This window comes from Arvicanthis niloticus, chromosome 22 (assembly GCF_011762505.2).
Source record: "Arvicanthis niloticus isolate mArvNil1 chromosome 22, mArvNil1.pat.X, whole genome shotgun sequence".
Classification (NCBI taxonomy): domain Eukaryota; kingdom Metazoa; phylum Chordata; class Mammalia; order Rodentia; family Muridae; genus Arvicanthis; species Arvicanthis niloticus.
The window spans coordinates 49,629,043-49,643,461 of record NC_133429.1 but is presented as its reverse complement, the minus strand read 5'-3'; the positions used below and the strand labels follow the sequence as shown (position 1 = coordinate 49,643,461).

At 42.5% G+C, this 14,419-nt stretch overlaps 2 pseudogenes; one reads left to right on the top strand and one right to left on the bottom strand.

The window, feature by feature from the left end:
• Positions 1-254: 254 nt before the first annotated feature.
• Positions 255-2,806, top strand: LOC143435737 (KATNB1-like protein 1; annotated as a pseudogene).
• Positions 2,807-13,953: 11,147 nt separating this feature from the next.
• On the bottom strand, positions 13,954-14,419 carry LOC143436341 (histone H3.3A-like; annotated as a pseudogene).

Below are 14,419 nucleotides of genomic sequence, written 5' to 3'. Positions count from 1 at the left end.
TGCCTGGCTTGGCAAAAATTCTTAACTGCTGAGCTACCTTTCAAGCCCTTACGATCTTAGTTTGAACAGGATGTTTAAACCTTTGATATATGACAAAATTCTCAAGAGTTAAAAACTTGACTTTTGGTTTGAATGACTGTGAGTGGGGCCCGGCTGGGGTCCGAAGGTTGCTCTGAGTTGTTGGGCGTGGTTCATCAGCACAGCACCTAGGCTCAGGCACTGTGGTACCATGAGGCGCCTGCACTTAAGAGATTATGGCATTTGATACCCACCATGTTAAAAAAACCAGAACTTCTCTAAAAGTATTGATCTTCCTAGAAAGAGGATCTCTAATTTCACCAGTAAGAACATGAAGGAGGTTAAGAGATCTCACACAGTGTTAGAGGCTTATCAACTTACTCTTCCCCCCACCCCTCTTCTAAAATCTCAACGCCCTTAATCAGCTTGAAGAAGTTAAAGAAGAGTCAGCGCCCCTATTCCCTGAGCTTGGGGACTAATGTGGTTAATAATGGTCTGTCTTTCTAGGGAAAAGTAGTGGTTTTGTTGGAACACGGGGGATTAGCTAGGACTTATTGTATAGCCATAACCTATTGGTAGAAATCTGTATAATTATTATCAAGATGAAGTTATAATTTCTTAAATGGTATAAAATTTACTTTGATTTCAAATTTAAGGTTTTCATTGGTACGAGCCTCTTATTAATATAAAAATGAGATGAATATTGATACTCTCATGGGCATTGTGCCTGTATAACACATTTAGGAACACAAGGCCTAGACCCAGCCCTTTTTTAACTTTTTTAACTGATTTGGGACGGTTAACCTATAAGTTAAGGGACTATAGCAAATTCATATTTTTGAGTTTATTGTTAGGGTGTTTTCCATATTTTATTTAGAAATAGCTGAGAGGAGTGAACAGGCAACAGTCCAGGTTACCTTACATGGATAGTTGGTTTTCAAAACATCAGAAGTCCATAGAACTGATGCTACAAATATTTATATATTAATGTTCATATTGATTAGAGAGACCTGTCTGCTCCTGACAGCTTCCTGTCGTGGATTCTAAGAAGAAATTGAGCATCCTTGGAGTTACTCCAGTTGTGTGGTGACAGCCACTAGGCAAGAATTGCCTCTCTCCATCTACAGACAAATTACTGTCCAGAAAAGGACACACATGCAGAATAGTCTGCCTAGACAGAGTAATCAGCCCTTAATAATCCTGCATCACTAAGGTCTGTCAGATGATTCTGGGCCAGAAGGCTGAAGATTTGATGCTCCAACGTTCGGTAGTGTAGGGGCTTTTCAGGTGTTCAGCAGTCTCTATAAATTGGCTAAGTTTTAGAAGTTATGTTTAGTGCTTCCCATAACTTCAGTTAACTCAGTCATTCTGGATTTCTGATGGGGTTGAAGACCTATAGTCTCATAGCCAATCCTGGCTATTTACTTTGAGAGAAAAGATCTGAGTAGATGGTTTTCAGCTGACATTCATTCTAAAGCCAAAAAAGCCAGGATCAAAAGTAAGTGTTTTAGTTAGAAGAGATGACAGAGGTTCTAGTTAGTCAACAAAATGATGGACTGGGTATTAGGACTATCTTGTACCTCACTGGTACAATTAGGAATAAGTATGCTCTAATTGTATTTTGAGAGAAAAGTTTTACTTTAACAGGAAGAGTGATATGTAGGAGGAGCTAAGTGGGAAGGAGTACTGAGAGGAAGAGATGGAGCAAGGAGAGAAGATGAAGAAGAGGAGAAGCTAGGTGATGAGAGAGAGAAAGAGAGAGGGGGCATGGAGGCAGATGTTCACATGTCTCCACCAGTCAAAGATAGTTTTTATATCTAGGTTGGGTATTGGGTTACGCTTCTGATTGAGCATTACCAAACTTATAAATCCTTTGATTAACATTTTTAAAAAATCGTATAAAAGTAAAAAGGAAAGGGGGGGCATGGGACAGGGGTGTTCTAGGGAGGGGAAATGTGGAAAGGGGATGGCATCTTAAATGTAAATAAAAAAAAAGAGATCTCCACAACAGTTGGCTGCTTACATAAGTAGAAGAATTGGACAAGCAGTGAAAAGCCCAGATAAATGGCGCAAGGTGCTCTACCACAGAAAGTTAGTTCATCATTCCTTCCCAAATTCTTGTTACAGAACTAAGCAGTCCCCTAAAAGTAGGGGCTGTGGCATGGCAAATAAAGAAAATGAATGGGCTTGTGCAGGCCATCTACCTAAAAATTTACGCCACGACAGTTGGACATTTGTCATTAACACCAGTGATTCTGGGTCTTCACAGACAGAAAACCCATCACCAAAATATAGTGGTTTCTTTTCTGAGGTTTCTCAGGACCATGAGACAATGGCCCAGGTTCTATTCAGTAGGGATTTGAGATTGAATATAGCTTTGACTTTCTGGAGGAAAAAAAGTATAAGTGAACTTGTAGCTTATTTAGTGAGGATAGAAGACCTTGGGGATGTGGTAGATTGCCTTCCTGTTTTAACCAGTAGTTCACAGGAAGAAAAGCAGTATCTCTCACCTGGCTACTGTGTAGACTTACTTCCTCCAGTAAAGTCTTTACTTCAAAGCAGATTTGAAGGATATGTAATAGTTGGCTTAAATTGGCTTTAAGCAGTAATAAAAACATGGTAGTCAGCACTCTCATCTAAATCAGAAATTATAAGTCATGGAAATTTTAAGATTTTAAAGCAACAGTTGAATGAATTATGGGAACAGAAAAACCATCTTACATTGATTCTAGGATATACTGGTAATATAGTTAAGAACATAGATGCTTATTTATTATGGCTTCATTGAGAGATATCATCTTCTAAAGAGTATTTGGTTAGTCAGACAGCGCTGGATTATATGATTTCCAAAAGTATGTCTCTCCTGAGAACTGAGAATTGTGGAAGAAATAAAATCAATTTTTTTCTTTTAAAAAGCTACATAATAAAACCACTAATGAAATTCTAACAATTCTCTTCACACTGAAGTGGAAATATCCAGAAGGAAGCAGCGTTAGCTTCAATGATGTGAAAGTGTGCTATGAAGATTGTCTTTGTTGCATGCAAAATTTACATGGCCACTTGGTAGCGTTGTTTAAGAACTATTGTGTCGCCGGGCAGTGGTGGTGCACGCCTTTAATCCCAGCACTTGGGAGGCAGAGGCAGGCAGATTTCTGAGTTCGAGGCCAGCCTGGTCTACAGAGTGAGTTCCAGGACAGCCATGGCTACACAGAGAAACCCTGTCTTGAAAAACCAAAAAAAAAAAAAAAAAAAAAAAAAAAAAAAGAACTATTGTGTCTTAACTCAGTCCTGCATAAGAATATGATTTATAGTATGCAAAAATAAGACAGGACTTATTACCAGGAACTATAAAGACCAATCATTAAAATTTTTATTGTGCTTTATGAAGAAACACTTAAATGTATATGGCTATTTCTTCTGTTAAAAAGACTTTGAAAGTTTAAAATTGTTTTGTCCACACTGAAAAAAAAAAGTTGACTTTGAGAGGGGTCATTGTTAAACAAGAAATGATGTTCAGTCTCCTTTGAGTACACTTGGGTAAGTTGTATTGATATCTCCCCATAGGACTGGTCTGCTTCAGGAATTGCAAACTTGTAGGAGTTGTCTAGGCCCAGCATGTTATCAGTCATATCTTTGGTTACTATGTTACATTATTGTTATTCTCATCAGACCTTTAATTGTGGCCATTCTAAGTCCATAATAAGTTACTTTGTTATAACACTTTTTTCCGGAAGTTCCTTTTTATAAGTGATTGTAACCTTCAGTGTGTCTTCAGGAGGCTCACATAGGGACTGAGTCACCTAACCTATACTACTGAAGGCAAGTTTCTTTAATCCTGAAATTATATAACCAGCGTTTCCCAGAACTCTTAGGAAGAAACCAGCTCATCAAATCATTAAGCTGCTGTCCAGGAGGATGAGAAATAGTTGCAGAGAAGAGTCTGAGCTGATGCAGGACTGTCATTTTTATGATCATTTTTATGACATTGCTCAGTCATTATATTTTCCAGATTTAAGGGGAACTTTTCTGTCTTTCCAGATAACTATAGCCTGTAGAGATTTTTGTAAATGATACCTTTGTGAGGAAAAGGTCATAAACTTTGAAGAGTTTACTTCTCTCCTTACTTGAGTCCTTTGAAATTCTAAAACTATGCATTAATTAAAAAAACCCTTTATCTGTTGTATGTGTGTGAGCATGTATGTATGTGTGTGTATGTGTGTATATGTGTGTGAGCATGTATGTGTGTGTATGTACGAATATGTGTGTATATATGTGTGAGCATGTATGTATGTATATGTTAGTGTGTATGTGTGCATATGTACTACTGTTTCTGGCTTTATGTGTGCTCTGGGGGATACAACTCAGGTCCTCACGTTTGTATGTCAAATGTTTTACCCACTGAGTCATTTCCCAACTCTTTCTTTCTTTCTTTCTTTCTTTCTCTCTTTCTTTCTTTTGTTCTTCCCTCCCTCCTTTCCTTTCTCCCTTTCTTTATAGACAGGGTATCATTGTATAGTTCTGGCTGGCTTGGAGACTCCTAGAGACCCCACCCACATGCCACCAAGTCCTGGGATTAAAGGCATGCACTACTGTGCCTGGTAATATTCTTATTTTTTATGGCAATATTTGTTGTTTTCACTTTATCATTCTATACATAAATTCAATAAGAGTCTGCGCTCTTTGTAATAGAAATGGTGGTAAGCTCACACTGTGACTAAATGTCACATTGCCACGTGTGACTGCTTGCTTTAAGGAGCCACACCTTAATGCTGCATGCTCATTGGAAAAACTGACCTGTTACCTTGTTTCTGTGGTTCACTTAAGGGCTCTGGTGCATCAGGAAGTAAAGAACTTCACTTTCTGGCTGTCACAGAAACCTCAGCATTTGGGGGACTTTGATGAGAGAGGTGTTCATCCCATGCTACAGGAGCCAGAGGCACAGTCCAATGCCAAGTCTTTGACTTGGCTTTCTAGCTTGGGGAGGCTTTTTACAAGTCTAATCTAAAGGCCAGGCATGGTGGCATGTGTCTGTAGTCTTAGCATTTCAGAAGTAGAGGCAGGAGGATCAGAAGTGCAAATTGATCCTCAGGTACAAAATGATTTCAAAGTTGGCCTGGGTTACACGAGGCCCTGTCTGGAAACAAACAAGAAAATAAACCCAAACGTGTCACTTGAGATTCTCATGCAAAGTGCACACACTGCACACTTATTGATTTATTTGTCTATCTATCATCTATCAATCAATCAATCTATCTGTTGTGTTTTATAAATAGATAGGAGAGACAGGAATATGTTTGGTAGAGGTGCAGTATGCTGTGGGGAAATGGGGTGCCTCTCAGGGGCCCATGCTGAGGCATGCCTTCTCCTGAGGGACCAGCCACTCGACAGTATAGTATAGAATAGAGTTTATTCAGGCATGGGGAGGAGAGTTGAGAGACAGAGAGAGAGAGAGAGAGAGAGAGAGAGAGAGAGAGAGAGAAAGAAGAAGAAGAAGAAGAAGAAGGAGGAGGAGGAGGAGGAGGAGGAGAAGGAGAAGAAGAAGAAGAAAAGAAGAAGAAGAAGAAGAAGAAGAAGAAGAAGAAGAAGAAGAAGAAGAAGAAGAAGAAGGAGAAGAAGAAGGAGAAGAGGAGGAGGAGAAGGAGGAGGAGAAGGAGGAGGAGAAGGAGGAGGAGGAGGAGGAGGAGAAGGAGGAGGAGGAGGAGGAGGAGGAAGAGGAGAGGAGGAGGAAGAGGAGAAGGAGGAGGAGAAGGAGGAGGAGGAGAAGGAGGAGGAGGAAAAGGAGGAGGAGGAGGAGGAGGAGGAGGAGGAGGAGAAGGAGAAGAGGAGGAGGAGAAGGAGAAGAGGAGGAGGAGAAGGAGGAGGAGAAGGAGGAGGAGGAGGAGGAGGAGAAGGAGGAGGAGGAGGAGGAGGAGGAGGAGAAGGAGAAGAGGAGGAGGAGAAGGAGGAGGAGAAGGAGGAGGAGGAGGAGGAGGAGGAGGAGGAGGAGGAGGAGGAGGAGGAGGAGAAGGAGAAGAGGAGGAGGAGAAGGAGAAGAGGAGGAGGAGAAGGAGGAGGAGGAGGAGGAGGAGGAGGAGGAGGAGGAGGAGGAGGAGGAGAGCCTGGCCAGCATGTGGAGAGAGAGGAGGAAGGAGAATAGGGGAGAGGGGGAGCAGGAGCAAAAGGAGAGAGCAAGAGCTAGCGGGAAAGAGAGAGTGAAGGGGGAAACCCCTTTTATAGTGAGTCAAGCATACTTAGCTGTTGCCAGGTAACTGTCAGGTGGACCCTGGACTAAATGCCAGTACTATCTATCATCTCTCTCTCTCTCTCTCTCTCTCTCTCTCCCTACCTATCTCTGTGCTTTGAGTCAAGACATTGCTATATGGCCTATCATTACAATTAGTTCATTATCATGTACATTATACATGCTATGCATATTTGTGTATGTGTGCATGTGTGCACATGTGCATGTGTGTGCACATCCATGTGGAGGCCAGAAGCCACATCAGATGTCATCCTCAGCCACTCACTTCCTTATTATTCTAGCTGAGACCAGAGCTCACCAGTTGGCTAGCTGAGAGGATCCACTTGTCTTTGTCTCCTTCCTCATGCTTCTCCCCCAGCTTTTATGTGAATGCTGGGGATTTGAACTCTGGTCCTTGTGCCTTCATGGCAGGCACTTATTGACTGAGACATCTCCTCAGCCTATGATACTTTTGTCTTTATTTATTTATTTATTTATTTATTTATTTATTTATTTTACTGGGTGATGGTGGTGGTGGGGTGTGCGTTGTTGAGACAGTATCTATGTATGTAGCCTTGGCTGTCCAGGAACTCACTATGTAGACCAAGCTGGCTTTGAACTTACAGCAATCTACTTGCCTCTGTCTCCCAAGTGCTGGGGTCAAAGGTCTATACCATCCCCAGTTCTTTTTTTTTTTTTTTTTTAAAGCTGGTCCATAAGAGCACAAAATAGAATATATTAATAGGATATTATGTCATGCTTGATGCATTGACTACATTGTATAACATTTAATTCAGATTAACTATATTTATCTCTTCAGTGACTCTTTGTGGTGAAATCTTTCATACATTATTGTTATAAATTGTAGCCATACTGCACTGGCACCATGTATCTTCTTGTTTCTAATTGTAGCTCAGAACCCATTCACCACAATTGCTGCACACAATGTGAGCTTAAACACCCATGCGGTCAGTCACTGCTTCCATAAATCATCAGACCAAGGCTGAACATATTTTGTGGATTAGTCAGCCTTACTGTTACTGTGGTGGATAGCCCTAGCCTCTTGTTGTCATGGTAACTCCACTCCTGGGAGGGGCTGCGAAGGAGGAGTGAATCTTGTAAACCTTCTGTCCAATCAAATTTGTCATCAGACCAAGGCTGAACATATTTTGTGGATTAGTCAGCCTTACTGTTACTATCTCTGCAAATGGGGTAACTAAGGAAAGAAAAATTGTTTAAAAATAAACTTGTGTGCATTTGTTTTTATACTTTGCTTCATCGGTTTTGAAGTGTTGTATCTACCTGCAGTCTGGACTACACCCCCCCCAGGCCCCCCCCAACCCCTGACCCTGGGGAGCACTGCCTCTTTTTGAGACAGGGTTTCACTATGTAGCTCTGGCTGGACTGGAGCTCACTATGTAGAACAGGCTAGCCTCAAACTCAGAGAGATCTGCCTGCTTCAGCCTCCTGAGTGCTGGGATTAAAGGGAGGCACCACTATTTCAGGTTAGAGCCCAATTATTATCCTTCCCTCCAGTGTCAGGCTGTGACTCTCCTAACTACAAACTACAATAGTGATTCCCCACACCCACCCCCCATCTTTCTAGTTCAGAATCACTGATGTCAAAGCCGTCATGTCCTGAAGCCCTGCAAGCTGCTTGGTGATGGATGAAGACTTACAAGAAATAACCGTGAGCTTTGCTGGCCTTCCTATTGCTGTTTAGGCCTCTCAGGAGGCTTGGAAATCATCCTTCGACAGGAAACATTGTTGCTGAATGTGCTGGAACCCAAATAGGAACGTCTCCACCAGTCTACGACTGAAAAACAGAGCTCACAGTTTGTCTTGGCTCCTTGTTTTCTTTTGGGTCTATAGAAACAAAATTGGAGACCTGCTGGGTTGAGCGCTGCAGAGGTCTCCTCTTGATGGAGCCATCTGCACACAGTGCCCTGAGAGGAGACATGCAGCTATGGATTGGGTGACTGCACTGGCCTGTTTTGGGGAATTTGGTCCAATGTTGGCTTAAAGGGGTAGGGGAGTGGATTTCAGATTAGAGAATGCCGATGTTCAGAAACTGACACCTCAGAGTGAAGGACTCCGAGGCAAGGTTTCTCCCTGACCCCCTCCTGCCCTCTTGCCTCTCCCATCCCTTGTTCTTTCCCAAGGTGAGCCACCAAAACCACAGTGTGTCTTCTTCCAGGCTGTCATCAAAACCAGAGCTTTGCCTTTCCCCAGGACCAGCCATAAAACCTCTGCCTTCCTGCTGATGGGTTGGCTAGAAAGGGATGAATGAAACCCTGAACCCTGGAGGGTCCTGCCCTATCCCTAAGAATGAGATGCTACAAGAAGGGGTCAAGAAGAATCAGAACAGACGTGCCTTGCAGGGTCCCCTCTGTCTGTCTTCAGTGGCACATACATATGTACATGGCTGACCCTGCTCCATTGGTCCCAAGCATCGAAACACCATTCAACTTGTAAGTTTTTGGGTCTTCAATCTGCTGGCTCCTTGTTGTCTATTGTCATAGTTGTCAACTGTCTTTTGTTATAGGGATGTCAGTTATGACTTTTATAATAGGCAGGGAAGGTGTCACCTCTCTCCACCCTTACAGTATTTAAAGTCATTTGGCAGCTGACAAAAAATTTTAAACCACATAAAATAATCCCATTCATTAGAATCCTATTTTAATAATTCTTTATTAGATCTATGAGGCCAGGAGGGGGCTCTGTGGTTAACGGCACTGGCTGCTCTTCCAGAGAATCTAGGTCTGAGTCCCAGCAACCACATGGAGGCTCACAGCTGCCAGTAACTCCAGTCCTAGGAGACCTGAGGCACTCTTCTGGCCTCAGTGAGTACTAGGCACACATGTGGCACACAGACATATATTCAGGGAAAACAGCTAAACACATTAGATTAAAAAAATAAGACTAGAACATGATTCTGCAGAGGAGGAAAGAAGGGAAGATATATAATAGTCAAAAAGTGTCCCTTGCTGTCTAGAGACACATCTGGCTTGCTTCAGTCAGTAGTACTTGTGAGTGGATTATTGGATGTTCAGAATGCTTTCTGTAGCCACATGGATGAAAGAGGATAAAGTAAGCCTGAGAGAGATGCCAGAGATGACAAGACCCCAGTTCTATTCCTAAATTCTGCCCAGGAGCTAAGCATGGTAGCACATGCCTGAGACTCCAGTACCTGGGACACAGAGGCCAGAAAAAGCAGTCATTATCAAGGTCACCCTCAACTGTTTGGTGAGTTTGGGGGCCAGTGTGGGCTCCCCGGCACGTTTTATAAAGTCTCATTCATTTTAGTGAGGATCTGAGCTTGCTATCTGTGGCATCTCCCATTCAAGAATCACTTCCACTTGGTTTTGAATTAAAAAAAAAAGATTCCTTTTATCATACTAGAGGAAAGACAATTACAGGCTGGTGTACCTCTTCTTGCCACTACTGCCGCTATTAACATATATAATTATATATATAATATATATAAAGACATGAAACAGAGACAGAATGTGCCTTATTTACTCTGTAGTTTGACCAGGAACTAGAAGTTAGGATTCTAAATCCTGTCCCATGAGGTGTATGCTTATCTAGAGAAACCCAGACAGCTGGTTTAACATGTTACACTTGGAAACTGCCAGGAATTTCAGGGTTTTCCTCCATCATCAGGTCTAGTGTTACTGGTGTTACCACATGCCCAACTGTCTAAATCCATCTGGCTCAAACGTGTCTGAAAATGAGCCAGGGATGGCGGCACAGGCCTGTAATCCAGAGTGTAGGCTGGAGCTTCCTCAGTTACATAGTTCCATAGTTACTCAGTTCCATAGTTACTGAGGCCAGCTTGGGCTACTGAAAACAAACCAATAAAGAGCTATTGTTTCTAGAGGGTCATACCAATTCCCAAAGGTGGGGGAGGTGAGGAAGCTGATGGAAGGAGGAACAAGTAGGTGAGGGGTCAAGCTGAATCCTCCCTGCTTTGAGCAGCCATCTTTAACATGCAGTGCAAGCCTGCTAGCTTTCTGGTCAGTGCTGACTCCCTTTCAGTCTTAGTCCAGACTGTGATTCTTCTAAGGGTCCTTTGATCCCCTAGTCTAGGCTACCTACCTGTCCTGCTGTGCACCAGCTCCTGTAACATCCTGTTCGCTTTGTTCCATGATACTTACCGAGTGAGTAACTAACTGCTCATTCAACTGTGTCCTTCCCTAGTATCCGAAGTTTCTCCAGTGTGAGAGCTGTGGCAGGTTCAGCATAGGTCCCTGGCCCCAGGCAGGCTGCTGGCTCCTGTCAGATGTTGCTACATAAGTCAGCTGAACAACTGAGTATGGAATGGCTTCTAATTTTTGACATGGAGAATATTTTCAGTAGGTTCATCTAGAGCCTTCACTGGAGCGCCTCAGATATGGGTTACTGGTCTCACAGAAGCTAGAGATGGATTGCTTTAGAAAGTAAACTGCCAGTATACCTGTGTATGCACTTAGGCGTGTACAATGCATATGCACATAGACACACAGAGACACACACACACAGACACAGATACACATACAGGCACACGTACATAGACATGCACACACATATAGATACACAGAGACACAGATACACATATAGGCACACACATACACACATAGACACACAAAGAGAGACACACATAGACACACAAACACACACACATACACACACATAGACACACATGCACACACACATAGACATACACACATAGACACAGAGAGGCACATACAGAGACACAGATGCACATACAGGCACACACATAGACATGCATACACACATAGACACACACACAGAGACACACACACAGACACACATAGGCATACACACATAGACATAGAGAGACACATACAGAGACACAGATGCACATACAGGCACACACACATAGACATGCACACACACATACACACATACACATGCACACACAGACACATAGAAAGACACACATAGAGACACACACACACATAGACACACACAGAGAGACACACATAGAGACACATATACACAGACACACACATAGACACACACATAGACACACACAGAGAGACACACATAGACACACACACACACACACACACAGAGAGACACACATAGACACACATACACACACATAGACACACACAGAGAGACACACATAGACACACATACATAAACACACACAGAGAGATACACATAGACACACATACACACACATAGACACACACAGAGAGACACACATAGACACATACACACACATAGGCACACAGAGAGAGACACACAGACACACATGCACACACTGAAATTAGGAGATAAACTGAATAAAAATGAAAGCATGATACATAATAATTTGTCAGTTGAAACCAAGGCAGTGTTTCAATGGGATCTCACAGCTTGTTATGTGCTCAGTATTGTTTCTCAGTAGGGAAATGCAAATTAAAACCATCATAGGATGACACAACTCTCTTACTGGGGTGACTGTAACCCAAGAGATTAACAATGCCTGGTGCAGATGAGGACACAGAGAAGATAGGGTTGGTGTACGTTGCTGGTGGGAACATAAAATTCACCTGGAAAAGTTTTAAGAAGTTAGGGACACTCCATGACCCAGTTAGGTAACTTCTGGGTGCCTACTTTAGAGAAATGAAAGCTGTGTTCACACAGAGATAGAGCACACACACACACACACACACACACACACACACACACACACACACTATAGACTTTCATGTAGCCCAGGCTGGCCTCAAACTTGCGATGTAGCTAAGGTTAGCCTTGGACTACTAATCCTTTTTATATGCACTTCCCAAGTGCTGGGATTACAGCTGTGCGTTACTGCTCCCTGACACAGGAAGTAGATTTAGGTTTAGATACAGTTATACAATTGCATACGTTTAATTAAAATCATCAAACTAAACACTTGCATCAAATTCAGAGAATTTAATGCTACCAAAATTATACCTCAACAAGACTACTAAAAAAAGAAACCAAGGAATCATGAAGGAAGATACTTTTCCTGACCACACACCCAAAGGCCTGGAATCATCTCCTGGGCAGCGACTGCCACCCTCTTCCTTGTAATTATGCAACTTCTAGTTGAGAACATGGCTGTCTAGAAGGCAGACCAGCTTTAGCCTTTCTCAAGGTGTGACTGAGGTCTGGCCAGTGCACGTGAGTGTGAGTGAGTTGTGCAAAGCATACGGTGCCCTAAGGGAGCAGAAACGTATCCTCCATCTCCTTATTCCGTCTGGCTAGTGCCATCTTAGCCCATGGACCGGCAGAGAGAAAAGACACAAGACATCAGGCCCTCTGGCACATTCATAGAATTTTTTTCTATTTTCAAGTGAAAGAAGAAATGAATGTTATATATGTTTTCATTGGTTGTTTTGGTGCTGTAACATGCAACTTGGGAACCTCATGCTTTACACTGTGGGCTAGAAACACCATTTGCATCTCTGTCTGTCTTTCTGGGAAATTCTCTTACCACATCATCTAAGTGGTAGATGCTGTCAGTTTGGAAATTCCCTCTGCTCTTAAACTGAGGTGATTAATCAGCCTCTCATCCAGGAGAGGCCAGTCCCAGGGGCCTGAACCACTGTGTATTGATCAGGATCAATGGCGTTAGGTATTGATACAAGATAATATTTTTTTGGAGCTTGGTTCTAATGGGGGCAGGTCTGGGCTCCAGGGTGATGAAAATTATGAGGTCCGAGCTGGAAACTACTGTGGATTGTCCCGCCCTGAGCCTCATGGTGGATTTTTCCCATATGAAACATTAAGAGGTCAGACAAGGGAACCTCTTCTTGGTGACTAGAGTACCTGCTCTCCTGAACGGGTTGATCCATCCAGTGACTAATGGGTGAGTGGATTAAGGATTAAATGGGCTACCTGGAAAGTGGGCCTGCTACTAAAACCAGTTTGATTAGTCTCTTGCCATGACAAACACAGCACCACCTCAGGATTCTGAGGCCATCAGGGTCCTGACCTTTGACCTTGGATTGGAATTGTGAGCCAAAATAAATGTCTTTCTTTGTAACGTATCCAGTCTTTGCTTGTCTTAGTTAGGGGTTCTCCTGCTGTAATAAAACACCATGACCAAAAGCAACTTGAGAAGGAAGGGCTTACTTCAGCTTATACTTCCAGGTAAGTCTATCTGAAAGAAATCAGGGCAGCAATTAAGGTGGGAGAAAGCTGGAGGCAGGGACTGAAGTAGAAGCCAGGGAGGGGTATTGATAAATGGCTTGCTGGGTTTGCTCTCTTTTCTTTTGTTTTTTTGTTTTTTGTTTTTTTTTTTTAAAATTTAATGTATTTTAATAGCAAACTTACAGAAACAGCATAGAAGACAGACAACATTAAAAACACGTACTTGTATGTAGGACAACTCAGAAAAGTATAGTGAATGGATGGAATCTACTGTATGATAAAAATGCTACAAACACCATTTAGTTTCTGTCAATAAGAAATTTACTTATTTAAAAAAAATCCAAATGATGGCATCGTCCTTAAAATTTTAATAGGTTTATTTATAATTGTTATAAAGTTGAACTGTTGAAATGTGTTCACTGAAACACTTTGCGTGCATTTATGCTTTACATCTTGCATTTATATTAAAAATTCACACACAAATGAACGTGGGGAAACTGCTAATACTTGGAATCATATATTCAGGTACCTTTGACCCCATGGAAAAAAATATCTAACATCCAGAACTACTGACAACTGGAAGAAGAGGAAAAAGACTTTTTTTTTTTTTTTTTTTTGAGAATGAAATGTTTCCCTTCATAGTGGACTCTTAAGCGCGTTCTCCGCTTGCGCGGCATGCTAGCTGGATGTCTTTTGACATGATTGTTACACGTTTGGCATGAATAGCACACAGGTTGGTGTCTTCAAAAAGGCCAACCAGATAGGCCTCACTTGCCTCCTGCAAAGCATCAATAGCTGCACTCTGGAAGCGCAGATCTGTTTTGAAGTCCTGAGCAATTTCTCGCACCAGACGCTGAAAGGGGAGCTTGCGAATCAGAAGTTCAGTGGACTGATTTCACATGAGTGCCACAGTATCAGGCCTGTAAGATAAGGTTTCTTCACTCTTCCAGTAGAGGGCGCACTCTTGTGAGCCGCATTTGTAGCCAGTTGTTTCCTGGGTGCTTTACCACCGGTGGATTTTCTGGCAGTACGCTTTGTATGAGCCATGGTATGGGCACCTCC